The 24,233-nt window shown below is 41.2% G+C and overlaps 1 long non-coding RNA gene across 1 annotated transcript in view; it reads left to right on the top strand.

The window, feature by feature from the left end:
* The window catches only part of LOC147796473 (uncharacterized), a 33,267-nt gene extending 9,527 nt beyond the window's left edge, over nucleotides 1–23,740 (top strand). Inside the window, exons 3-4 of the long non-coding RNA XR_015427970.1 lie at nucleotides 19,240–19,307; nucleotides 20,193–23,740. This is a non-coding gene — a long non-coding RNA (uncharacterized LOC147796473). The remainder of the gene's footprint in view (nucleotides 1–19,239; nucleotides 19,308–20,192) is intronic.
* The last annotated feature ends 493 nt before the right edge of the window (nucleotides 23,741–24,233 follow it).

The raw sequence follows: 24,233 nt of genomic DNA, 5'->3' as shown, positions 1-24,233 counted from the left end.
ATTCACGTCTGGGAATCGCGTACAAGTACTGCAGAAGCACCCACGAGTGCTTCGCTGCGCCAACTAATAACCCCGCTGACGATTTTCATTATAGTAATGGACCCAACGTGTGTAGGGGAATTGCACAAACGAGGAACAGCATGACAATAGTAAACACCCTTGCGACACACTCGGTATATATGTGCAATAGACAGTCATCAAAAACCCGATATAAATCATATATTTGCCTTGTATCCTCGAAACGTCAACCGAATACGATACAGATCAATACTTCATCTGTCCGACTTCCCATGTATGTGCCACCCCTGGGTATAAAATCTGTTTCAGCAATGGCGTGCACAATTCCATACCGGTATTTTTCTTTAGTCTTCCATGCAGGTCAGCCATTTTTATTATTATTATTTTTTTTTGGGGGGGGAAGGGCGTTTCGGCATTGTAACGGTAATTCACGATAGGCTCTTTGAGGCGCAATTAATGAGTATTAAAAATACGCATGATATCTGTTGTGGTTTCAGTGTCCGCAGCGCGTTGTATTCAAAGTAGTGTCCAAACAAGCCTTGAAAAATCAAATCGCATTTGATGTATTTGAGACTCAAAGATGACATTTCAAACAATGCAATGTTTCAATTCAATCCAATTACACTTCTTTCCTCGTGGCAAAATACAAGTAGAAACAATGTATGAGGTAAAAATGCCTCTAGGTGTGACAAAACCTTAAAAGCAAAGCTTGTGTCAGGCATGTCATTACAAGAAACAAAGACAACACAAAAGAAACAACAAAACGCAAACAGGAAAAACATTACATATATTCAAAAATAATGAACATCAAATAAACATAATGAACGACAGGGCTACGGGAGGGGGTTACATATAATTGATGGCACATCTAACTGGGACCTTAGATACTAATACGCAAAAGAATTATTGCCTGAGTTAATTTATGTTTCTGCTTGAAAGTGTTTAAAGACCTCAAACATCTGAGAGAAATCGGTAAACTGTTACATAGTTTAGGTCGGGAATATTTGATATTGTATTTAAATGTAAACGTTTTATGTTGAGGTGATGTAATGAAGTTTAGGTCAGCGGACGCGCGAATATTATAGCTATGTACGTTACAGTTCAGCGTAGACATGTCTGAGTTGGTACTGGAAAGTAATTTGTAATAAAAAATATACACGAACAATGCTTGTTGATATTTATTCCAATTTGTGAGGCTTAAGTTATTTTAGTTTACGTAAGAGCAGTTGACCGTGAGATCCATAAGGAGAATTGGTAATAATTCGAACAACTTTTTTTCTGTATCGTTATGAATTTATTTAAATTTGTACAGTGGAGCAGGTAACCAAGATTACATCTTTGTTGCCTGCCAATGACAATTACAACCGATAATCAACTCTTCTTGAAGAGCAGACTTAATTAAGCTGACCTCACCGTTCTACACTAAAAATGCACACCACACCATGCACTTGTGCGCTTACGGATATCTTCCCCCGCATCCTGAAAACACTCAAGACACTTCTTTCATGCACCGTGTGTGCCTGATGACTCTGTTAGCACATGTTCACTACCACCTCACTACGAGCACATTGCCCCCCCAAATATAATCACTTGAGGCACATTACAATGCACGGGTAGGTGCCAGCTTACTCGACCAGCGGGTTTACAAGCACAGACTAGCAAATATTAGTCTCATATTAATGGCCACTTGAGCTACTTATTTTGTGCGTCTCGTGCTAGTTTACTCAACAAGCGCCTGTTATGACTGGCACCATCTTTGCCTTAGATTGTGAATAAAGAAACACTTGAAGTAGTTTTGTCACTTCAAATGAATGACACACGAGGCAGCACTAAAGAGATTTGATCACACGTACTGACCAGCACTTGCGATAGTACATGCACAGATAGTAAAAAACAAATTATTCATCAATGTACTAACAGATAACGTTTAAAAGAGTCTACCTTCGTGTTAGGTGGAGTGGCAGTTGTATTCATACCTGAAATGAATCTAACTAATATCAAATCACACAAATATCGAATCACGAAATCACAACAAACTTTATTACTGGAAATTAAGACACATCATTAGGGACCTACTTTGAAATGAAATTATGCATATCATAATAACCTGCAAATATAAGAATTAAAAGGAATATGGTCAGAAATTACAGGTTGTTGATATAGTAAATTTTAGCAAGTTTTTTGATAGATTTCACATATTCCTGATTGATTGCATTTTTAAAATGTAAATACAGTTAAATGCGGACAATATGCAGACCCAAACATAGTTGAATGACTTCGGCCAAGAGACCTAATTTTCGCATCGATTTTAAGCATATAAAATGTAAATGCATCCATCGTGATCAAACGACAATAATGGGGAACGCAACAGCTTTCACAGAAAAAATCTCCAAGGCCCGTATGTTGGATTTATATATTTTCGTTGCTCTATGATCCGACAAACAGCTTATTTCAACAACAAAGGCAATTCCAGGTTTAACAATCAGTAACAATGTTAGTATGATTAGTCTGTGATAAGTAATAAATCACACTTTGGCTACGGGATGCTGGAAAGACAATTAGTACACTTTGATTCGAAAATAACCGTTTCATGAAACTAATATAGGAAAGTATTTATGTGTTTGACGCTATACCTTGTAAACCCTGTTGAAATAAGCCTCTCTGATACTGTCGAATTGATTGTACAACGTCCACACATCTTTACAAAAAGGTTTAACTGAAAATCAAATTTTCTTTTTCAACCAAATATACAAATATCTGCCAAATACAGGGTCCGAGGTAAGGTGTGCTGTCACAGCGAATCAAGTATTCTTTCTTGGAGTGGGACACCGCCTGATATCAACCCCGAAAAAATGTTAGTGTAGTTATTTGATACACCTGATCATTCATGGGATGGGTATGCTGGCAACTAGAAGATAGGCAGGAAAGGCCTTGTTTTTCATGAGCTTAGTGAGTACTTACCCTTTGGAAAACAATCGGAATGGGAACACAATGCTGCTCTGGAAATAAATATTTATTGCAGTTGTGAAAAGCTGATGTCTGCACATAGTACCCACTCTATCTGTGCCCAAATGAACAATTTATTATTTTCCAACAAGTGTTAACACCTTAATCAACTATATGCTTAGTCAAGTCCTTGGCATGCATGGATTGGCACCATCGCCGTTAACGCTATTGTTGTTCTCGGGGTAGACAAATGAAACCTGCTAATAGAAACCCACACGAAGTACTGTTGGCATGGAGAAAGTTTGGTACCTCAGTGAGACGAACCGTAGTACGACACAATAGATGCATCTCCATATTTGACACTGGCCTGTATTTCACGGTACCCATGGCACTTTACTGTGAGCAGGGCTGCGGTTTCATAAACATTTTAGTGGTGCCGGAAAGGGGGCCCGTGCATGAAGAATAATTCACAAGCATGTCTTGAAATAAATTTGGGGTTGAGTGGGACCATCAAGTACATTTGACTGGATTCAGTCGGTATTGTCCTGAATGATTCAAGCTCAATCTTCAATTCAATCTTACCTAGATAGCATGCTTACGTTGGACCAACGTCGGCCGACGTTGGCGTGACAACCGTCGAGCCGTCAGTGTGACGTTGTCAGGCAACGTTGCCCGACGTAAGTTTCTCCATCGGGCCTTCGTAATACCGACGCGTTGGCTGGACGTCGACCCGACAAATTATATCGATGTTGGGCAGACAATTAATTAGGAACATCGGTCCGACGTATTTTTTTTCTCCATTGGACCATCGTTATGCCGGTGCGTTGGCTGGACGTCGACCCAACAGATTATTTCAACGTTGGCCTGACGATTTAAAAAGGCCCGGCGTACTTGATGCAAACATTGGGCCAACCTTCGTTTTCCGGCATCGTTACAACGTCGTCTTGAGATGTTGGCCCCACAGTTTTTGCCACAGATCTGTCGTTATTCCGACGTGTTTTTCATGACGCTGATTATTTCTCCGCCACGTATTTTTTATACGGGGACACATTTCCACAACAAACTTTTCTAAAGCTTGTTACAATCAAGACAGACAATGAATCATATCTCTTTTAAGATTTCTGAAGCAGCTGGCTGCATTTTCGCCATCTAGATGTTGCCTCCAATTTATATCTCCAAACACGCTGGTGTCCCTCGTGGTTGTATAAGGGTTCTGTGCTATAAAATTCAAATTGCCCACCTAGCCCTGATACGTTGGGCCGACGTCGGCAATCGTCAGATCCGTCGCACTCGTATTTCCAGCGTTGTTCTCACCTTGGTAAATGGTCAAAATTTCGACGTTGGCCTGCCAACGTTCAGTCGACGTTGGCTATTGGTTTGAATATTTGACGTTGACTTGCCAACTTTGCGCCGACGTTTAGCGTCCAGTATGCACCTTGACGTCGGCATGCCAACTCCGTGCCGACGTTGGCTATTGGTTTGTATAGCCTATTTGACGTTAATCTGCTTTATGTTACATGTTTATTAAATTCAAGAAAACACTGGATATGCAAGGCAGATAAACAAGTGCCTCATCCTCGCTATAAAAAGCAAATTCAGCTACGAGGCGCAAATTAAATTTCAAATTGAAATGATCTCCCGTGAGCCTTGATTTAAAAAAATTCAGAGCACCTACATGTAAACGAAATGTCAGTCACAGAGTTTTACACTACACTCGAGTTGTGTTACGTATACTTTTTATATGTCCTTTCTACAACTGAGGCCTTTATCCTGTCCGTGCGACTTTTAAACCATAATGTGTACGTATTCGTATTTCGTATAAGCACGAGATGTAACTGGTACATGCAAGTTGACTCGAGGATGAGAACTTTTTTTTTTCAAAATCTGCGTAATGCTTCTTCGTATTGAATTACACATTATACAAGCAGCAGGTACTGACGCACACGTGCACCCACACACAAGGTAAAAGAAAAATTATTCCAAGAATACTGTTGCTTCAAGCAGAAGGCGGGCAACGCGTCAACTGTTCTTAATTGTGTATGTCACATGGAACAGGTAAAAAGTCCCATGTACATATAGATGTATGAGGAGGGCACATTTCATGTGTGCTTAATAATTCTCCAAGCCCATGAATTGCTACAGATTAAATCTTTCATATCCCCTTATGCAATTAAGGTGTCCATATGTTGTCACTTTCGCATCAGACTCATGCAGGTACAACAAACATACAAAGCCACAAGTGCCTGGCGTGCGTGAAATGGGTACATTTTGTATAGTGTTCGACTGTGAAACAACGGGGACAGAGGCATTTTCTTTTGAGCTTTGGTGGAAAACATAGATGACTCTCGTCTGCAACTCCAGTGATATTCGGTAATTTTATAATTTTTGTATGGAGGGGCCCAGGGCTTCTAAAGAATAAAATAAACGTGTTATTGTAAGAGCTGGGGCATCAGGACGTGGTTATTGCGGGTCAGTTCATTTGATGCGCCATATCTGTAGTTCAAAATGAACATAAGTTCTACCATAAGTCTTTTTTTCTGAAGACATTTCTTTTCTCCTTTAGGTACTCCTGCACTCCAGTGGAAACAATTCATCGTGATTTGAGATGACCGCTGACTCAATCTTGCCTCCAGCTGTCTGCTTCTGCCTCTGCTATCGCAGACAAAAATCAACCAATGTTTCTGCAAATTGCACACTCTCGCATACATGGACGAGTCACAATTGACCCGGGATAATCATTATATTTTGTCAATGTCGTACATCATGCATCAGATTACTGCTCGGCCATTCGCAGAGATCGGCCAGTAGCTTGAAAAAAATAAATTAAAAAAATTGACGTAGTAACCTGCTTATGATATGCGGATTTTTCAAATCAGGCACGTTCCTGTGTCTTATAATTATGGTCGAATGCCGTAAAGAGATTCTGGGTTTCTTTGATCTTCTCAGAGTCGAAGGTCTCAACCCTGATTCCGGGTGTTTCATTTCGTTTTCTACTTCCATGAAGTTTCATTTCAATCTGCCAGTACGCGTTGATAGTGAATCTCGGAAGAAAAGCATGCCCAATTTTCATATAATTAGTGTCAAAATGATCTCGGATCATCAAAAATCAAAATCATGACAGCTGAAACGATAGAGGAATACATGTCGACATCGGAAATTGCAATGGAGCTAATGGAACAATATGAATGCTGAGCAAGAACGGAGAACGGGAGATCCCTAATACTAACAAGCAACGGCTTATGCCCCATTGGCTAACGTATTGCGTACGCACTAAGGTACGCACAACATGGCGCACGGTAGAGCACGCATGAACAACGTCCGATTTTGTATGAACGCGTGTAAGTTCGTCCGCTGTAGGTAAAGGTACCAACGGCATTTACTCCTTGGTCCAACCTCTATCTGTTCGCAGGAACACGTGGGGAGTAATAAATAGCATGTTTGTTGTTGTTGTCGTTGTTGTTTGTTGTTGTCGTTGTTTGTTGTTGTTGTTTGTTGTTGTTGTTGTTGTTGTTGTTGTCGTCGTCGTTGTTGTTGTTGTTGTTGTTGTTGTTGTTGTTGTTGTTACACTCTGTATAGACCTGTTAACATACACAGTGGCATCCATACTGTTGATTTAGAATCCTCTGGAAGTGACAGATAAATCTGTACGTCGATTTTGCATCGTATGGTGTTAATTATTCTCTATTTATAACAGTAAAGTTTAATTCATAACGTGTCTTTTCTGAATAGAAACGAATTGATAAGATCAAGTTACGTACTTTGCATGCTGTTTTAAATGCATTGGGATAACAAACCTTTGGATATTATGTTTCGGGGTCAAGAGAGAGAACTCACGCCATCAAAGCTTATCTCGACGCTTTTGTGTCAAAAATTAAACGTAAAAAATGGGATGATTGAGACCTGTTAGGTCGGATGGTTTGTGGCACTTCTACCAGAAACGCCCACGAGTCTATCAGTTTGCACTGAGCGTAAGTCCTGCTTTGACATGTCGAAGCTGTCCAGGCCAGGCCTGGTAATTACATTGTGGACATATATTAAAATATATACATATATACAGCCGAGTGGTGTGCTGCGTGGCGATCAAACATGTCCCAGTTTTAATGCAACGGAGTGGCTAAATAAGGCCTACTGCTTGCTGGGGATCATTTTCCGGCGAAGGGAGTATCTTCCTGTTCAGTAAACATCTGGACTTATCGACAAATGTCAACAAATCAGTGGAAATGTGTATCTGGTCTGTGTTGGCATTATAACCTCAGATATTTTACGAACTCAGAGCTGAGAATATCGCGCATACAATGATAATTCTATCGACTTCTATAAAATGCATTACGATGGAATTATGTAAGGTTAAAATGGTAATTTTTTTGACAAAAAGAGATAGAAAACCGAAAGAAGGGCAAAGGGGAAAACACCAACTGAGATGAAGCATCTGATTTGGGTGTGCCCTGTCTGAAATTTCAGATCAGTTCTGCAACTAAATTGGCTGTTGTTGCGTATAGTTTTCAAATATTTTTGTGTGCTGTTGCTGTCTTTTTTCAAACTTCGACATTGCATAGTTAATTAATACGAAAAGCCGACAGAAAAACTGACACTAATCTTCTGTCCTTTCTTGCTCTAAAGAAATAATAAAAAAAGAGATGTTTCCAAGAAAGAAGCAGTTTTCTGCAATACTTCGTCTGATAACTATGTCTCGACGGGCTTCAGTCCCTCCCCCCCGTATATCTGCACTTACAAGATTATTGCCTGAAGATCATTAAAGTCGGAATAATTCCCCCACTTCTCAAATAACTCCAGCCTCGAGGCGCTTGTCCAGATTTTTTATCAGTCAGTGAGAGTTGGACCAGTGGCGCTTTTTCGCGTAACCTCCGCGTAGAATCATGTTGCAGCTCCGCCACATGACAGTCGGAGTACGTGCCCCTCAACCTGTCCAATATTGGCGAGCGGTTTCAACGAGATATGTGGCCCGTCTGTTGGATTATTTCCCTTTACCTTCGTGCGTCATGCCTGCTCTGTGGTCGCCTTCAAATGCCAAAGATGTCTAAAATATTCCAGGTTTAATTTTCGAAAAGTGTGTCTGCCATTGGGGGGTATGCCAAGTGAGGCTTATGCTGGTATTGCGCGTAGTGATCCCTTGGGAGACATTTCTCGACCGGAAAACTACGGCTTTTTGAAAAGCTAAAAAAAAGTGAGGAAAAAGAGAAATTTAATTTCCCGACTGAAAGGAGGGTCCCTGGGTGTAGCAGTTGACGGGAAATGAATAAATAGCTTGATTCGATACCATCGATGTATGACGAACGGCCATAACTGGTGGTGCCTTAATGGGTAAGAAATGACCCCTCGGGGTAGTAAGGTGCATGTTTGACGTATGTTGATATTTCAAAATAATTTTCTTCTGAGTTAGAAGGGGGGGGGGCAAATGCAATTTTCGAAACCAGGAAGCAATTTTGTTCAACATGTCTGTTTGAGATTCAGATCTGAGGAGATTCCATATTAGCTGCCAATCGACAGATTGGACACTGCAGCAAAAGAAAAAGGTTATTTCACTTGTAACAAACGAATAAAAACTGACAAACAGCCAGTTGAAACTAGCAATAACGACTGACTTCTAATTCCATTCTCTGAGAATCTCATAAGTTTTGAATGTTCAAATTTATCAAAATAGAGTCTGCCTATTTCAATGAACGGTCACCTGTTAGACGCACTCAGGGTTTCAATTTCTTTAAGTTCTCATACGATGATATTCCAAGCGGTTGAATTGCGTTGCTCCTTCTCTATAAGGAGAATCATGTTTATTTTTTCCCCGTGGCTTCATGGACACACTCAAACTCTTGGGGAGAGCCTTTCTACATAAAGCGTGCGGAAAATCAGCACGGTTAGCCAATGTGCATTATTCTGCCTATGAGCGTGTGAAGAGACAGATGTTGGTTGTAAAAAAAAAGAACATGGTGCTCAGTTCAAAATCAATCACGCTAATATAAAATCCAGTCGCTGCTTGTCTCCCACGGCTTCATTGTCTGCAGTCAACCTAGACAAGTTTCTATTGATTACACGCGGGAGCTTTAGCAGATTTCAATTTGTCTCGTTCACAAGACAGCGGGATTAAGTCCCTAGAACGCCCTGCCATGGTAACCCGATTTCTCTCTCTCTCTCTCTCTCTCTGCCTCTCTTTACTTTTCCTGCAACACAGATTGATCAGGCCCCACCGGCTTAACACCGAAGTGATAGATTTGGTTGAGCCCTAGATTTATCGTAAGGTCCAAGAGTCCTAGATCTAGGTCGCGAGTGATCGTCAGAGGTGTCCGTTTTACGTCCTTACAAGGGAAACAAACAATCGAAATACTTTTAATCATGTAGAGGGATATTAGCCAGACTGCTTTTCAAAATCAAGAAGAGGACTGGTTTTGGTTGAGGTCTGATAACGTTTTACTCCAAGAATGTGGACCAACATGAGCTAATGGTGGCTATTCGTAATGTAGCGTACAAGACGTAACATTTTGACAATAGGAAATGTAAATTATTGGAGGTGATTGACAGGCATCTTGGCCAATTTGGAATGCGGTTGAGAACTTTCCTCCGTATTCGCCTTAGAAAGTAATTTCAATCTGTTGAGATGTTTGCTTCCTCGTAGCAAGACTTTCGCCGAAAAGTGAAGCCACCCTAGATTCAGCGCTCGCATAATCTTTTGCGTAAAATACGACAGTTTTGCGCACTTGTCTAGTTTTGCTGAGCGGCAAAAAGGACATTTGGGTAACATGCCCTTGGTAATTCCTTTTTGAACAAGACTGAGTGAATTCCTTAGTACTGTGTATAAACATTAAAAGATATATTTTAAAAATGGAGTATGTTTTATGTAATTTGGATCCTACATGGACGGATTTGTTGCATTTTAGATTTATGAGAGAATATGGAAACCGCTGGTCTGTTATAAAATAATATATAATAAACTTAGATAATAAACTTTATGATTATCCAATATGACAGAGTGCTACATTACGTAATACCGTAATATTTGTGAATCTGAATGACAGCCTGTGCCTTTTACAGTGATGTAAATGCACAATATTAAATGTCTTTCGCTGTATGACGTTGCAAATTGGATGAAGACATGACGCGTGGTCAGCCATGCCAGCTTGGCCACCCTCCAACCGTCATTCAGGCATCTTAGGGAAACAAATTAAGCTATTGGTATGATTTCCCTTGACGCATCTGTTCAGGCAGCAAGAGACAGAGAAACCCCAGGGCTGCTAAGGGAACGCGACGACCAGCCTTCATTAAGTGAACGGTTGCCTCGCGCCGTCGTCGGGGGGGGGGCATTGCAAGGAAGGAAGACGGGTATCATCGCAGCGACAGGGAGGCAGGCTCACGCGGTTTATAAGGTGCTAGCCAGCGTGGGGTGTTTGTCGTCAAGCCCCCCTGGTCCGGATGCCACCGTGTGGCCTACAAACCAACTGGAAAATTCGCAGCGGCCCTTTTTTTGTGCGTGCATCAGCAGGTCGGTATTAAATTAAGAGAGAAACTTGTCTCTTGGGCAAGCTACACATGCGGGGCCCTCGGCATGCGGAGACAGGCTCGTTCTTAGCACACCAATAAATTGAGTGGCTTGGGGAAAAACAGGGACTTATGAAAACTTAAGTTAATTTTCATACATGTCCGGTTGTACAGACAAGTTGGACAACGTCCTGTGATCTCGAGGAGCTTGGCAGGTAGGGCATCATGTACGTCTTGATGTTGTTTACGAGTAAATGGTTGGAAATGGGTCGAAGTCGCTTTCGACCAGGAAGCGTCCAACGTAGATCAAATTATGTACGATACATCGGCGTGCTAACGACCCGCCTGTACGCAGGACAACGGTCGGCCACGCGTGGAGTGACACAACAGGTTGAAATAAACAACGGTAGTTGGATAATATGGTGTTTGCTTTGGTCGGTTAATTAAAACGCCAGACTCAACCAAATAACGGGGGACAGTAACTGTGCAAATATATGCATGGCCACATACAGCAGGGCTGGCTTAATTGAGTCGTTGGCTGGTCCGCTTCCATTATCCATCCTAAAGTGGGACTGTGGTGTTGGGGTTTTGTTTTTTAGTTTGAGTTTTCACGCAGGTAAACTTTTTGGTAGGTGATGCGTCGATGTTGTTTATGAATGGTTTAAGTTGAAAAAGAAATGAAGTGGTTGGGAAATTCATTAAAAGACACGGAGTGGTTGAGAAATTCACTCAAAGAGGGTATCGTGTATTTTGAAGACTCAAAAATTGTCTTAATCATTTTCTTGCTCTAAAAACAAGTGCAAAGCTTTCTCATAAAAATACACTGTCTTTCCAAACAGGACCAAAACCCTCGTGGCTCGTTTTAACTTCATGTATACATCTTGTCCTATCACACTTGCACCAAAACTGCTGTGGTAATTTCCCTGTCATGCATCCATTATAGCGTAAAGGGTTCAAAGGAACCAAAGAACAAGAACTATGATAGTAGGGCCTATATATATTTTTCACTCCAGGGAAATTAGTGTTCATGTCTGAATCAGCCAAGGTCTACTTGCATGGGCCTAAATGCGTCTAGATATGAATTGGTTCACCAATATTTGTCGGTGGCTCACTTAGTTTATGTATGACCGTCGGCGATGTCTGGAATCACTCGTTATTTTTCTGACATTCATAAGTAACGAAAGGCATGTAGGCCTAATTAACGCCTGACACCGATTTTTCAGAATGTATCAATGGCATGACTATGGTTTGCCTTGATTGGATAGTGACCGATAACGTGCATAGAAGTCAGGAAGGCAGTGTTTCTAACACGTTGACACTAAACCGATCAGTGTGTTTCATTCTATAATCCAGTTGCATCGAGGCAACACCCTTGGTATCGAAGACAGACTGTCGAGTGTAAGAAATATAACAAGGATGTTACGTTAGACCCTGCAGTTTCTGTAGCATAGAAACTCTCACATGTACGGGGTAAATTTCTCGATAGGGGAAAGGCAGCAGAGGTCACACCCTCTACCGGAAAAACGGGGAATTTTGTTGAAGTTTAAAAAACGAAAAAAAAAGAGAAAGGAAATATTTTGGACCATCATACTTCATTTCCTCCCCAAAGCGTTTATTAAGCCCCAAATTTACCCCCCACCCCGCCCTAAAGAAACCTATTAGGTCGATAACTGGGGGTGGGGTCATAGCCCTCTCCCCAGGGTATGATTCTTGATATGCCCATGGATACTAGCAAACAATCATTTGCCTATTACCACGAGGCGCAAGGTCAACTAAACCAGCTAACATGGACGGGGACAGGTTCTTAGAACAATCCCGCGTCTTTTTCAAACATCAAGGCCTTTGCTCGGCCTGTGAGACATGGAGCCTGTCAGGAACACAACGGTGCCACATGCTATGGGCCATAAAATGGAACTCCATTTCTGCTATTTTACGTGTTGCATGTTTGGCGTTGTTGCTTGAGTCTGTAGCCTTATGCGCCATCAACGGCGCAAAATCGCGTCGTGCCGTGACGGTACAGTTGCATCGTCGTGCGACCGCATTATCGTGCCGTCACATCGTCGCTTCAACATTTCTATGATTCTCTTTCGCTAGTATGTAAGGGGTACTATTTTGATAGCAGCCACAGACTTGATGACCCAATGTAAACTATTTATATAAATCCGTGCAATTTCGCACGTAGTGGAAAGATTCAAGTCTCTTGCAATACTTTATTGAGTGTTTTTAGTACTATTTTGTCGTGTTAGAACTCGTTTTGCTTGACAGGGATAAACACAACTTCATCAGACAGATTACACATTAATGAACCCTTCTTCGCGCTGGCAACTTGACAGTATACTTTTTTGACTTTACGCATGACGTTCTTCGGTGCCTATCCGACCAACTTGGCTGCTGGGTGCTTTCCATTTGCCTGAAAATTAAACATTAGTTTTGCTCTGTTTATGATACTCTTTTGTGTATGATGTGATACAGATAAAACCTTAAAATGCTATAGGGAAAGGAGTACCCATTTACTTGGATTGCATGGATCTGGCCGGCATTTGCCCTTTAATCATTAAAACTCGAATGTTGCAGACGTTCCAAACTAAACGATCTCTTCTAGTACTATATCCATGTAATAGTTCCTGAGCAGTTCATGGCTTCGATTTTATGAATTAGCTTGTCGTGTAATTTTCCCCCACTTCACGTTCACAGATTTTTTTTAATTTGCATATAATTTAACTGTTCACCTTGACTTAATTGTCAGAAGCTGAGCTGCTCTGTCATTATTATGGAGCAGATTACACCTATCCTGAAATTTGTAGCATTCTGGAGATTCGACATGGTTTGCATTGTAGGTATTGAATGAAATTGCTCCCATAAGTGTTTGAGAGGAATGCTCCTAAGGCCTGCAGACTTTTTTTGTTCCTTGGTCGTGAGTATTTGTCCTTTTTTTTTTATTCGGGTATTTTATCCATGTTGGCTATGGCAGTTTATTGCAAGCCGTATAAAATAAACGGGTATAAAGCTCAATATGAACCACGAAAGCAGTATCTCTGAAAAGGCCGATTGGTTAAGCTTGCCGTTATCAGATCATTCGAATCCCAGCGGGTGGCTTTTTTCCCCAAACGCTTGCTCCCGGTCAGTAGTTATAAAGACTCTAATTCACCCCCGTCCAATACCAACAGTAATAGCTGACCAGGTAAGCTCTTCTCTTGGGACTGTCTGCGACTTTGTACAGGTTTGAGACGTATGGCCGACTTGGCGGCCAGGGCTTAGGGGCTTGCCTCGTTTCCTCCCTTGCATGGTCACTCGAACCCTTTGGGGGTTTAAATGGATGGGCAGGGAGGAAGTGTGGTGGGTCGTGACCCTAGAAGAGTCCTATATGAAAGCCGGTAACTGCGATTCCTTGCGAATTTCAGGAGACTGTGAACCAGAATGCTTGGTCAACACCGCATAACTTTTGGATTTTTCCCTCACATTTTTTCCATGACCCTGGGCATAGAACCCACAAGGCAATGTTTTAGGTTGGCTAAGTAAGCTAAAGGATTGATGCTGATTAAGCTTCATTTAAAAAAGTATAAAAGCGGTGAGGTGTATAGTGCATGTTTACTATTGGCCAATACATGCGGTGACGGATCATTTGTTATAACCACCAATTTCGTTTGCTTTCATCTTGCAGAGTGATTTTATATTTTCAAAGAGAAAGTCTCACAAAAGATACGTCCCATATCTTCTTGGGTCACCCCAACGTCGCAACATAGGCGTTGCAACCACAACTCTTTCTTGTGAATTGTTGATCTATCACTGGCCACACAGGTCTACCCAAAAAAATACAAGTAGGAAAGTGGTGAAGTAAACTAAAAAAAGCCCACAAAAAGGCTATTATTCGCCATAGTGTAACTTCCCACCGCTTTCTCGTTTTCGTTCTAACTTTTTCAACTTAATCTCAATTTACAGTGAGACATGAATTTTTTATTATTTCAAATAATTTTTGTGCATTTTGTGGTCGAAATAAAAGAAACATTTCATTTTAGGCTACAGATGTCAAATGCGACGATGTTGACGTGTACCCAGGCACCAACTACACGTTTTATATTAAAACAGTGACTGCAGGGGGAATTAAGAGATAGAAGATGGCAGCCCCCATGAAAAGCTAAACCAACGTTTGGTGAGTCCGTTCCTTTTGTCCCACTTGCTGGGTAGAAAGAATCCATTAATACAACAGATGCCATCATGCCAAGGCACGACGGTGAGATGATGCAACGATTCGACGCGTTAAGTGGCAGTAATTGGGAGCTTAATTAAACAAGCTCCCAGGAACGTATCAATCAACAACGGCTGAAAGCATCACAATTAAAGCGACTGCTCGATTGATATTTCACCTCACATAAGTTTGTGGATGATCACAAATTCACACACTTCATTGCAAATTATAGATAAAATATCTGTTTGATTTTGTTTTCACTTCTACAAAAGCCCCGTGGAACCATCAAGCATACATTCTCAAAAGTGAAGTATATGTTTTTCCAAGTTGGTTTTAATGAGCTATATTTTTTCAAAAGCTTAATTTTAGGAGGTATACATTTTGTCACAAGAAATTCCAAGAACCAACAGCTTGCTTTGCTGAGCCGCACAAAGTGCTACCAGATCAATTTCCCAGAAGAGTCTCGAAAGGAAAACATCTATTCACCGCTGGAAAAAAAAGTAAAGAAAAACCCCTCAGGGTTTTTCACAAACAATTACACACTGGCCAGCATCAAATTAGACCCCTCAAAAGAGGAAATCCTACAAAGACTGCCAGTTTGCCTTTGTACCTTCAAAGGGTAATCAATATGGAGTAACTCAATTTCTCAAGGAAGGAGGGATCCTGAGTGGGTACCAGTGGGTAATAGAGATCGTGTTTTCTTACACTCGGGTGTAATATGAGGTGGTGGGTGTCACCACCTAGTCTGGTAGTTCCCACATTCAACAAGAGACTTCCTTGGCAGTATAAAGCGGTGACACTTGCGAGATAGGTAGGAGTGTGTATTGTTGGTCTCCCTGCAGAGCAGAAATGGGGTCAGTCAAACACTACCACACCTGTGTATATTGGGCTTCACAGACTCCGGCGCACGTTAATTGGAGGAAGGGCGGATGGCATTCCTCAAACAAAGCGCCGGAATGAGGGTAATTCAGAAAGCGTACAGGACTGTGGTGGGTTTCCAGTACGGAAACTTCAACCCATGCGTGGAATCTGTTTCCTACGAGCCTAAATTTGTCGACATTGAAATTGCATCGTGGGACCGTGTGACAATCTGGCAATCTTTTATGCAACATCTCGGTGGAAAAGATCGACCAGAAAAAAAGGATCGGTTTACACCTCAATCGAGTCATTGCCGTTTCAGAATAATGTTGATTTGAAGATTTTGAATAGATTTATGCAAGAGAACCGAATGTTAAGGCACACCAGAAAAGGGAAGTTTGAGGAACCCTTTCTATGTTCACCAGTTTCTGCTTTGTACTTTGACCGTGCTTGCCAATGATTTGGTCCCGACAATCATTAGAAATCAGACTTTAAAACACATTTACCCTGCGTTTATCCTGGGTAACTTCTCTAAGTCCTTGCATAAAATCTGTGGTTTTCAGTTATCCAATTCCGATGAGAATGTCAATACCTTTTTTCTCTCCCATGTAGACTGTAGACTGCTGTGAAATGCTGATGCAGAAGATGAAGGAACGTCATATACAATAAACAGGAGATACTGAACAGAAGTCTGGAAACCATTGAGAAACACACCGATTAAACGCGTAGACTAGAAAAGACCAGTCTAAACTAATCTCTTGTTTTATTGCAGTCTATTGAGTTGCGGCAGGGACCAAAATTCAGGGTATTCTCCAAATAAGACTTCATCACCAGGCAGTTAGGGCTTTGTCAGTGCCCTCCTACGCTCCCAATACGAAGAGTGTAAATAACTTCCATTGAGTTTATATAGCTATGCAACTGCATCTTATTTTCTTCTGGTGCCCCTTCAAAAAACGTTTTCACCCCGGGTCCCCTCCTCGGAAAATTAACCCCCTAGTTACGCCACTGTTCAACAGGTCTCTTTTGAAGCCAGTATAGATCCCGGGCCCTCAATACCTCCCTAATAGTTTGGGAGAGCTTCAAAACCTTTTGTACGTTTCCACAGCAGGAAGCTATCCTACTCGGGCTTCCGACTCGCGCAACAAAATTCAAGACGCCATGCCATAGTTACTGTATTATAGACCTTGAGATACACACCGTGTCGTCAGCATGCACAGTTACTGTTATTGAAATTAGTTGCTAGACAGATTGGGAGACATAACCCTGAAAGCAAAGGTAACGATTTTCCACAACTACGAACTGTTGGCCCCGAAAGCAAAGGCCTCCTTACATATTGTTTCTTTGGTACATTCATAAACTGCTGACTATAAGCCTCTCTTTTCTGCTAAAAAAAACCCTCTTAGCTTAATAACACCTAAGTATGGCCCTGGGGTAAATAGAATCCCTTTATTGAGGGCAAATGAGACAGCAAGCGTCATAACATGGTCTGTACGTCTCTGTTATTATCAAATTAGTTCATGGAAATAATATTCCACCCACCCTGTTATCCAAGCAGAGAAAGAGAAAGTCCGTCACCTTTTATTTTCGAGCATTTAAAGTCCTGAGATTTTTTTTTCCTGTGAAGGAACAAAAAGGAGACGAGATATAGACGCCTTTTCATCTCAGACCGGGGCTGGGGGATTTCTAACATGGGGCAACACCCCGAGATCAATACATTTTCAAATTCACCCTAACTTGCATACAATGTTAATAGCAAAGGGGAAAGAGGAAAGATAGGCGAAACCAAATCCCATACTTACGTCCAAGGTATTGAATCGACCAAAGGCTGTTTGAGTGGGTACTCAGCCGGCTCTGGGTTTCCCAGCTGAAACCATTTATTTTTGGGAAGCACGGGGAAAAGTGATACTCGATATCGCGACCAGCCCTTAGAATGAACAAAATGAGCGGTAAGAAGTGCGGGGAATTAAGCGCATGTGTCAATTTATAACTGCATCCACGTAAAGGCGATAGCCTTTGCTTCAGTATACAAAGCACAGTTCCAATGTATTTAACTTACTAATCCAGGAATGATGATGATAAATGATTTTATTAGTCGCTTTAGTGTGCTTTCTGTAGCCAACGAACAAAAAAAATACATCTTAAAAATTTCACTTGATGTGGACATTTTTGCTACATGGCTTCCTTGGATTTTCCCAACCGTAGTCAATTTTTAAAACACTTTCAAAGAGTTTTGGTTCACTAGCAACCCCGGTGCCGGGGATGGTCTTAGGATTTTTTTCTTTCTCCTTTCTTTCTGCTTCGAATCAAGTAAGGTTATATACTAGCCCATAGTGTGACTGATTCTATGGAGGTTTTGTTCTCAATTTCGCGCCAGTTCGTCAACTCTCCAATTTAGCCAAAAAAGGTCTCTCCGTGATCACAGGCTCTGTGCAAATCCAAGCATCGTGTTTCTCCGTCTGTGTCCGTCGTGGGTCCCCGGGGACGCGGGTGTTTTTCCCTCCTGATTCATTTCCAGCCGTTTAATTCCCTCACAAAAGCTTTGAGAAGGAACTGAATAAGGCGGAATACAAAGAATAGTGATAAGAATATAGCGCGTCTGGGCAAATTTACCCTCCACCAAGGCTGCAGACTTAAAGGCGTCTTGACGCAACTTGTTCAAGGATTTATGTAGTCTAGTGGTACCATAAGAATCATAAGAGGTCGTTATTTACAATAATGTTTTAAATAAAACATATGAAAAGACAAACTGGTGGATCACAAGGTTAGAAATTAGTGGTTTCTTTTTAAATGTCTTATTCTAAAGCTAAAGGTGGACATGCATGTTGGGATATTGGAAGTAGAAAGTGTTGAAAAAACTGTCCCTTCTCACAAGAAACATCTTCACTTCGTTCAAGCCATGATGCCGCTGCTTCCCGTGTTTTTTATTTATAAAAATGTAATACACAGTGTATGTACATTATAATTTTTTGTGTGGGAGGCATTAATGTGAAAGTTTCCTCGTTAGAACTCTGTGCAACAGTTGCTACATTTTAGTTATGATCTGTGTACAGACTGTCTTGCTCAAAGTAATGCTCAATCAAAACAGGTCTAATAAAGTTTATTTCACAGACGCTTTCAGCGCTGATGACTAGATTAAAGAACTAAATTATATAACCTAGGTTATACAAACCATTCGAACCGAAGGGTAGAGCTTGACATAGCACACAGGATAGACGGGGGAAAATGGCCTCCTAAAATCATGAACGTCACCGGCGAAGTGTTTGTGACTCCATTCCCAGAGGGGCGTGGACGGGCACGCGCTAAAATCAGGGGCCCCTTCAATGAGCAAACCTGCTCTGGCAGGATTGTTGGCAACATGATTGGAGTGAAATCGAAGAACTATTCTCGTATCCTGAAGACACCTGAATACTACAACCCCGTCATATCATTTGGTTACTTTCTTGGTTTTCATATAGGGAAGAAGCAGCAAAGGCGGCCACACGGGAAATCAAGACAAGATTCGGTTTCATTGTACTATTTTTTTTTCACGAGCGCATATCATGTCCCCATCGCGAATAATCTTACCCTGCTTTTATAGCTCCGTGAACTTAACGGCTGAGGAAAAGTTTTCTAGGATTAATACAGACAACATGATAGTGGAAAGCTAACACTGAACAAGCAATATTCGTTGCTGTTTTTATTGTGTGCGTTTCTATTTTTCCCCTTTTTAATTCAAATGTCGCTTCATTTTTTTTTTCTCGCAGAGCACAAACGTGAGAAAACTCTATTTCGATTCCCGTGGAAAATGAACCTTCTGTTTGCAGTCACAATAGTAAGTCATTCAAAATTGATTTATACATGGGCCAGTGTTTGTTCAAATCCTACGGTTGCTCTGACGCGACGGATGAAAACTTCTTTGGAATATAATACCTTTACCCTCGCACCAGTATCATGTGTCAACATCCTTTATGTTAGAACTGGTAAAAAAGTACAAGTTTTAGGGTTGGGCATTTTATTTTGAGGTAAAAGCTCTCTCCTACATTGAGTAGCTTGTTGTCAGCAAGAAACAGCGGGCCCTACGCCTTGTAGAAGTCTCTTGCGACCAGAATACCGCTGGCAACTATATATATCGTAACTATCCATCCCGGCACATCCCGGCCACTTACATCATCCTTTGAACCGATGACTTGGCTCAATTTGGCTCTGCTGCAGTCGCACTCACTCCGACATGTTTGGATGTCCGAATGAAAAAGTGAAAAGAAACAAAAATATCAGTCTCCAGGGACGGTTCTAAATGGCCTGTGGCGGTTAATTAGTCGAATTGGAAAATCTGTATCACATTTCAATCTTTGATATTAATTTACTTTCCTCTTGAGATTTTCAATGTCCCACACCAAGAAAATACCTTTTTTTTTCAAAGCACACCTTTTACATGGTCGGACTCTTTGATTCCATCGAATTAATGACAAAGGGTCAACTGTAAAGGAAATCTCCTGGTCGCTCTGAGTGATCGGTCGTCCTGCATGAAATCTCGTCATTAATTTTACTTTTTTGAAGCAATCTTTCCCAAGCGTAAATTTGAAAAAAGCGACATGTTCATGGTGTAATTATTGAAAAATTGTGCAATAAGATCGACTGATCGCGCAGAGCGACCGGGTGATCGCGCATACCGATCGATTGCGTTCAACAGATACATTGCCCTTTTTTGGTCTGATAGATCATGGAGAATCCAGGACGACGAATTCTCAGCCAACATTTCTGGGTCAGATACTGAATGATGAGCCCCGGAAGGATGCGGGGATGAACCTCCAGTTTCGGAGGGTGATGAGATGATATCACGTTAACTCGACACCTGCAGCGTTCCTGCCAAACCTTTGCATCGGAAGGTGGAAGAGGGGGATCAAAGATTGCTGATTGTGCTGCAGCAGCTTTACAACCGCCCCCTTTCTGTCTCTCCTCTTGTGCAACAGATTTTGCCAACGGCTGGCACAAATTGTCTTCCATTATGCAGATCGCGGGATGGAACGCAGAAAATTAAACAGAAACCCTGGGTACATGCTGCCTTTGGGGAAAGGACTGGAAAGAGAAAACATAATCATTGATGTCCTGCCACCAATCAAGAGACAGAAAGGCGTATATCGAAATGCAAGACTTTAGCCTATACGCTGGATAGCAGGTTTCGTGCACAAAATGAGCTTTGTTTAGAACATAACTGCCTATAGTCTCAAAAGCAGCTGCATCTGATTTTAGTCCAACATTGCTCATAAAATAGTTACTTGCTTGACCGAAATGCTTCATGTGTGGTTTTCCCAATTATTTGTCTGCAAGGGTGGATCCAGAACCAATTTTCAGGATCCTTATTGGTGTTGCTTTGGAGGAAATACTTTGGAGTTTCTTCATGCATGAGGAGTGAGGCTAAAGTTTCAGGCGTTTTTGTTTACACACAGAGGGAAGGGAAACTAAAGGGCTCATAGTTCAGAACTAAAACACTTCCCACCCCAAATTTGTGGATGGCTCCGTCATGCACCAAGGGGACAACCAGCTTTGAAGACGCTTTGCCATGAAATCTTTCCTGCTTTGTTGAATCTGATGAATTTTGCCGATCTCGCCGAAGTGCAAGCTATCGGGTGGACGGGGACAAACTCATCAATTTTCCAGCATGCCTGACTTCATGCACCTGTCAAGCAAGGATCTTCCTCGGTTTAAATCAGATTTTGTACCGCCTGATTCTTTAATCAGAACGCTAAATCATCGCAGTCCTGCTAAATGGTGCGGTTAAGTACTAGGCCGACTCTAATTGGCACAACCACTGAAACATGAAGATGTCCAAGGGGTACAACCCTCGCCCACGTTCCATTAAAATGCTTAGAAAATGGTCACGATTGGAGATACATGAGTGTGCCGTTTAAGTTAGCGAAACACCTAACTGAAACAGCACATCCATGAATCTCTAATCATGAGACTTTGCATTATAATATTGGACTTTCTCACCTATATAGCACATGAATTGACGCCAAAGTAGCACTCAAGGTTGTTTCTGAAGTTAAGAGATTACAAACAATAAATGAACGACAAGGGATCATGATAGGCACGTTGGTATTCAACCAATGAAAATAAGTGTCACATCGTACCACAGAGTATCAATTCCCAATTCACAATGCATTATAGCATTTTTAAAACTAAGAGATCTATCAATCTTGCAGTTTAGTGAACAAGTTCTCATGAAAACCTCAGTGATATCCAGGCTTGGTAGTGTTTAGAAACCCATTTTCCCCGGTATAACTTAAAGCCGGGAAATAGCTAGTGCTTAACAATGCATAAAGCATGCATACTATGATAATTAGGAGTTCCTCACCATCCCTGATGTGTACCCTACGTGTAGTATACTAATCTGGTGACATTACCCTTTTCAAAAAAGTGTTGATTATGCTTATTATAAGAATGTTAATAGTTGTGCATTCTTTTTAAAAATGTACAGTGTGTACATTGTTTAAACTGGCAGCTCATAACTGACTTGATAGCCACGGAGTAACAATTGTGACCTAGAATTTAATTTATTACAAGTCTGGCACACTGAGAAATGCCTGTAATAGTTTGGTGGCAGTAACAGATTTTCAGGTTCCACTCCTTTCATTAAAGTTATCCTGTAACGTGTCGTTTTTATTCATATATACATATATACACTTTCCATTTATTTCTCTTTTATCGTTTTGTGTCTTTTTATTTATTGATATTTATATGTTAATTGTAGTGATTATTTTTTTAGTATTTTTGTCTTTTTGTATTTTTTCTTTTTAATTTAAAATTTGCATTTAGCCAATTCACTTTCCACGACGACAATTCTCGTTTAAATTTACAAAACAGATTTAGAGACTTACCCGTTAATACTTCCAGGTGATATTCCAAATGCCTATATTTCCAAACAAACAAATATCCATCGGCAACTGAGGGATTTCGGTGAGTAAGCATGTAATTCCAAGGTTGTAAACGTTGTCTTCATTTGAAGAGACAATGAACCGTGGCTCCCAAATTTGTCGCTCATCAAACTTTCTTTTACAGTCTGTGGTGTAAAAAGTCACCAACTTTGGACAGTCATTTCGACAGCATTTGATAACTTGAATCAACTGTATTTCTGCAGTTAACACAGACGCATGAATCCATTTGGAACTGTGAAGTAATGAAGACAGCGGTACGAGCCGTACGACCTGACTGCATATCGTTGTGTTTAACTTGATTTGCAGGCATTATACATGTGAATAAGAAAAACCTAGTTGCGCAACCAGCCAAAGGTTGCACAATAAGCCATTTGCGAGTTAAATTTGAATGAAATCTGATGCACTTAGTTCTTTAAATTCACGTGAACATAACAGCTTGAATACTAAAACCACTGTTGCTATACGTTGTGATTCGGGGCAAGTTTTTTCTTAGTTACATAAGAGACGCATTGCAACAATACACTGTTCTCAATGGCTAAGAAAGGCACAAAGGAGCCAGTCTATTCCAGAGATGGCGGTCGCTATGCAAAAGCTTGCCCCGAATCACGAGGTATAGCAACAGTGTCTTTAGTCTGGGGAATTCACATTGTTACGTTCCTGTGCAATCCGATAACACAGTGTACCGGATTTTATTCAAATTTAACTTGCAAGTGGCTTATTAATAGCTTAGAGTCAGGGGTATATCTTTTATGTACAGGCACTGATCGATGGACAATAGATACCGAACGCTGGAGCTTTAATAAAACGCCAACAATAATGGATAAAACATGCTTAAAATTAAATCGGCCCGGGCTACTCCACTTAATGTACTCGTGTGTTTGAGTTGTGGTGCCCCATTAATGTACACCACGACACCAACACGTTATGCAATTCAACGTAAACGTTTACATGTTCATGTACCGAAAGAGTGCTTGATTCAAATGCGCGTCACACATAACGCCATCATTTTCAGGATTAGAACATTTTAAGGGGTCAGTAAAATTAACCACAACAAAGGGAATTCCATTACATTCCATTTTTACATCCCCTATCGTGTCAGTGGTATACTAGCGTACATTTTAAACAACCCACTGTTTTGTTCTTTCTCCTTAACACTTATAAGCTGCATGTTGAACAATAGCTGATGCAATGACTGCTCCAGCACGAAAATGCATGTTGGGGGATGACTTGCCCGACCATGGAAATTTGAAAGGCGGGAGGGGAGCGACACCATAATTATACACGATATTAAGGGGTAATGCTCTTGATTAAAAAGGTACGTTTGTAATGTGAATCAAATTGATGCATTTTCTTACATCAGACTGGTATATTTATGGCTTTTAAAAAATTTTTCACAATTCGGTTTAATTAATGTTTTGTCCATCAAAAAATGTGTGTGGGGGATCTTCAATAGCCCCATCCCCACCTCAAAAAGCGGTGGGGAGGATATATAACCCCCATCCCCCTGGATTTACGCCCATGTATACTTGGTTGACTGGCTGCCTTATTGTGGGAGCACGTATCAAGTGCCTATCGAAGTGCTAACCAGCATTTAATTACTGAACCATGTCCAACAAGTGCTAGACAATAGTGACACCAAGTTTCCTCTGAAATAATGTTCCTTCCCGGTGCCTTGTAGGGACAACGGAGACGACCAAATGTGGCACTCCGCTTGATTGACTGACGTCATCGTATGGGGAAAAGTTTCGTTAAAGGAGTAAGGAAATCCCTTATTGAACTGAGCATTGTCCTTATTTCAAAGAACGAGGACTGCCAGTCAGGGG

The sequence above is a fragment of the Acanthaster planci genome, linkage group LG16 (genome assembly GCF_054643075.1).
Source record: "Acanthaster planci isolate LZ-2023a linkage group LG16, COTS_SCS, whole genome shotgun sequence".
Lineage (NCBI taxonomy): Eukaryota > Metazoa > Echinodermata > Asteroidea > Valvatida > Acanthasteridae > Acanthaster > Acanthaster planci.
Note: the sequence above shows the minus strand (reverse complement) of the source record. Positions and strands in the feature narration are given on the sequence as shown.